Here is a 5,074-nt window from a genome sequence, read left to right on the forward strand (position 1 = left end):
GTAGCTGACAATGTAAACACTGTATAAGAATGTTTAGATGGGATAGACATCCTTTATTATACCACACTGCAGTGTTACACCTCTGTTCCTGGAGCTTTTATCAAAGATATGTGGCTTTCCTTGTGCAATGTCAGTAATAATACAGTATTAGTCACTTAACACATATAATTGATGAAAGTATCTTCTATATGATGAATGTATTCTCCCAGGTCAGCCACATCTGCTCTGTAAACAGCAGACATTTTCTTTGTACATGACAGTTAAAGTGACACTGTCACCCCCTTTGTGCATTCTGACATCTCTACACAGGTGTAAAGGGTAAATTTAGCGTTTTTCATACCTTATTTCATATCATACGTCATGGTGTTTGTTCAAGTAAAAAGTGTACAAGTAAAAAGTGTCCTTTTATCAACTGCAGATTGTATTCAGTGGCCTCGCGGCATTAGCGCCACTTAGCCTCGCCCACAACGGCGCCGTTGGTCCTGCCCCCTTGAGGCCCATTGGTTGGCTGTCGTAAAGGGGGTGGGGTCTAGACCTTTCGCCCACTTAACTCAATCTGCAGTTGATAAAAGATGACTTTTTACTTGCCGTACTTGACGTATGATATAAAATAAGGTATGAAAACCGCTAAATTTACCCTTTACACCTGTGTAGAGATGTTAGAATGCACAAAGGAGGTGACAGTGTCACTTTAAAGGAGCATACCCACCAAAACTCTTCTGGGCACTTACTAAGCATCATGTAATGCCAAATGCAGTCATTTTGTTTAATGGCATCTTTACTGCAGAGCTATCTGCTCCGTTCTGGTATCCGGCTGTACCATGTGAGCGGCAAAAAGACTTCTTAAATCTTACACCGTCCTGTAAGGTGAGTGTTAGAGTATAAATCCTTTCCTATAAGACGTACATTGAGCCTCTCATAGCCAGGAATACAGAAACAATTCTTAATAACATGATACAACCAGAGTCCAGAACAAAGCAGAAATCCCTCCAATTAAGGTAAGCAAAAAAATGCTGATTTTTAGTTACATAATGTAGTTTAGTAATGGACCAGAGGATAAAAGGTTTGGAGGAAGCGCTTCTTTAATGTGCATTATGCTTAATATTTGGTAGGTATCATATAAATTAAATAGGCACATAATTTACATTTTATTCATCACATTGTACTCCTCTAAGATTTAAAGGAGCAATAATCCTACATAATAAAAATTATTCAATTCCTTCTCTTTTCTCCTTTATTATTATAATTTTTTTTAGCTTATTTAACACACATTACAAAGTTATATAACTTTGTAATGTGTTTAAATAACCGGTCTGGCCTCCTTCCCCCACTTTCGGACTTTTCTCCCAGTACGTCACTAGGCTTAATCGAACAGCGGAAAAAGCTAGGTTTGCTCCAACTCAAACCTAGCCGGATCTTCCGCATTTCATTCCTGATGCCTTTTTTTATGTCCATGTGGAAGGAGGAAACGTCCCGGGGACCACCTGGAATTCCGGGATACAGCCTATTACCTAGGCTGAATCCTGGAATTCCAGGCGTTCCCTGGGATGTCTCCTCCTTCCCCACAGACCGGGAAGGCATCGGGAATCAAATGCGAAAGGTCCGGCTAGGTTTGAGTTTCATTGAACCTAGCTTTTTTCGCTGTTCGATCAAGCCTATACATCACGTCCCGGGTTCAAAGACCCCCCCCCCCCCCTGCCGCCTGTAATGATTTTTTAACATCCCCCCCACTGGACTACTTTTTTTTTTTTTTTTATTAAAAAATGGAACACATGAGCTAGAGATTATAGAGTACCTGTCACTATGCGCCTCTCCATAATTACAATCTTCTGTTTACTTCTGTCATTCTTTTCTAGGTTTGATGTACCTTTATGCCTCTGCCCTGTTTATGCTTAAGGAGTGTTCTTTTAACCTTTACCAGCCCAGTATACATTGGTATATATCTTGTTGTGGCACAGAATAGCATAGCAGTAAACAGTACTTGCATGGCATACTGTACTTTTTTTTTCTTTTAAAGTGGAAGCCTATTAGAGACATCCCACTGTATGTCTACCTAGTGCGACTCCTTATAACTGCCTGTCAGAGGTTTATGCTGGGAGATCCTACAACGTTGGTTGATCGCTCTAGTGATTTGAACAAAGCAAAAGCCATATATTTTGTGTTTTTGTGTTCAATTTAGCTATTCTATACTGCTATACTGTAATACTCTTGACCCAACCAATATGATTGCACAGTGAATTAGAAATAATGTACACATAGTATGCTGCAATATGTAGCAGACTAATGTCTCTTCACACCCACCAAAAAGTAGCTGTACAGGATCCATATGCAATGGATTTCAGCGGCTGTGGAGTAGCCTTAAATTTTTACATGTAACATGTATGATTTTGCCTGCTGCATAAAAGTGATATCTGTGGCAAATTATAAAAAATAAAGACATACGGCAAGGTGCCCTCTAGCAGTGCCACTATGGGGTTTTGTTTCATCTGATCTATGTGCATTGTATTTTACCTTTGTCTGCCACAACAGCCTTGATTGATAGTTCCATCATTATACCCAAACAGATCTAATAATCAAGGCTACGGTGGGGAGAAGCCACTGGGAACCATCTGGATGGCTTATGGTTCGGGCAGTATGAAAGTGATGACAGGTTCCCTTTAAATCTGCAACATAAAAGCAACATTTTGTTGCAAAGGAATTTTATATCCTACATTAAAGGGGTTGTCCAGCGAAAATTTTTTCTTTCAAATCAACTGGTGTCAGAAAGGTATATAGATTTGTAATTTACTTCTATTAAAAAAACCTCTTCCCATACTTATCAGCTGCTGTATGTCATGCAGGAAATGTTTTATTTTCAGTCTGTTACAACGCTCTCTGCTGACATCTGTTTTTTTATGAATCCCCATAGAAAACCTCTCCTTCTGGACAGTTCCTGTCTCGACCAGAGATGTCAGCAGAGAGCACTGTGTCAGACTGAAAATAAAACATTTCCTGCATGACATATAGGAGCTAATAAGTGTGGGAAGACTTGCAATTTTTTTGATAGAAGTAAATTACAAATCTATATAACTTTCTGACACCAGTTGATTTGAAAGAAAAAGATTTTCACTGGATAACCCCTTTAAGGCAATATTAGATGAGTGCTAGATTGCTTTGTTTTAGTCAGCTGTAGGATGCGCATCAGTTATTACGTGGATTGTGCGACCAATGATTTTTGCGACATTTTGGAAGACAACAATCAGCCAGCGAGTGCTTGCTTGCTTTGGGTATGTGCACACTACAGAATCTGCTTAGATAACTTCCAGCAGATTTCGTGTGAGCTCCCGCTTGAAGTTCTGCCCGTCCCATAGGCTCTATTCTGTGCTCAGGCAGATTCCGCAGATTCCGTCAATTCTTTGGGGGGTAGTGTCGGAATCCGCTGGAAGTTAACATTCTGGATGTTAATGTGTTTTCCCATTAGTCTCAACAGCGACACAATGATGGGGTTACTATTGCCTCAATGAGCTTGGCAAGACAGGAATTTTCAATAGTAAATTAAACAATTAACATAGACTCCTCCACAGAGTATATAAGGTAGCCTGCCCTCCACCCCAGTGAATAATTATCATGCAAAAACAAAACAATAACAAAAGGGAGGGACGCTTGTGCCGCTGTTGGGACTAAAGAGAAAACACTAACATACAGAATGTTAACTTCCCTTACGTCCCACAGCGGCATAATGATGGGGATATAGCACTTAACAAACCCACTATGGGAGGGCCTCACGCACTGCAGAAGTTAACACAGACCTAGCAAATGCCACGCTGGAGGATGTTACACTAGTAATTCTATAATGAGAGAAAAACCTCCTCGGAGTGGACCAAGAGGCTGAGAGACAGATCTGGTCCAATGGTATCAAAGCCTTTTCAGCCCAGGAAATAGACACTGCTCTGGTTGTATGGGCATTAGTAAATTCTGGAGGCTCTTGACCCTGATTGCAATAGCAAAAGTTAATACATTCAGAAATCCACCTGGATATAGTGGGCTTTGATGCTTTATTGCCTCTATTTTTTCTTATGAAGGAAACAAACAGATTCTCCACTTTTCTGAATTCTTCTGTTCTTTGGACATAAGATTTCAAACATCTGACAACGTCCAGATTTTCAAGCAATGGATCTTCAGAAATTAGTTCAGTAGAAATTCAAGGAATTGACACCATATGGTTTAGATTTGGAAAAGAAGGATATTTAGGCGAGAAAGATGGTAAGTATCTTAATAACACTTTATCCTCCAAAAAGGTAGTGTATGGTTCTTTGGCAGAGAAAGCTTGGAGTTCTCCAATTCTCTTAGCTGATGTGATTGCCAACAGGAAAGCAGTCTTCATGGAGAGCAACTTGAGAGATGCACTCTCTATATGTTCAAAAGGAGCAGAACCTAAAGCTTTAAGGACAAGCGACAAATTCCAGGGATTAACTGGCCTACAAATCCAAGGTCTTAGGTGGGTTATGGCCCTGATGAAGTCTTTAATCTCCTCGATCTGAAGTAGCTTTCTTTGCAAGAACGCAGACATGGCTGCTAACTGAACCTTCAAAGTGCTTGGTGTCAACTCTTTATCATATCCATCCTGGAGAAACTCAAGGATCTGCGGCACTGAAGGGGTCTATCTGTTTAGGAGTTCACCAGTTTTGGAACACTTTCCTAACACGTTCATATGAATGATTGGTGGCCTCAATTCTAGAGTGGGATAATGTAACAAATACCCTTTCAGAGAACCCACCGGTGTTCAATAGGGAGCGGCCAGCCTCCATGCCGTCAGATTCAGGGAGAGATTCTGGGGCCCCAGATGTCGGCAGAGCTGTGTGCACTGAGACACCAGGTTCTGCATGGGTGGAAGCCTCCAATACGTGCCCCGACTTGGGCCAGAACAGTATTATCGCTATCACTGACACCTAATCCTGTCTTATCTTCACCAGAACCCACGGTATCATGGCGGTAGGTGGAAATACATACACCAGGCTAAAGTTCCATTTGACTGTCATCGCATCCACTATCTCAGGATTGTCCTCCGGATACAGGAAACAGAATCTCGGCATTC

The sequence above is a fragment of the Dendropsophus ebraccatus genome, chromosome 8 (genome assembly GCF_027789765.1).
Source record: "Dendropsophus ebraccatus isolate aDenEbr1 chromosome 8, aDenEbr1.pat, whole genome shotgun sequence".
NCBI lineage: Eukaryota > Metazoa > Chordata > Amphibia > Anura > Hylidae > Dendropsophus > Dendropsophus ebraccatus.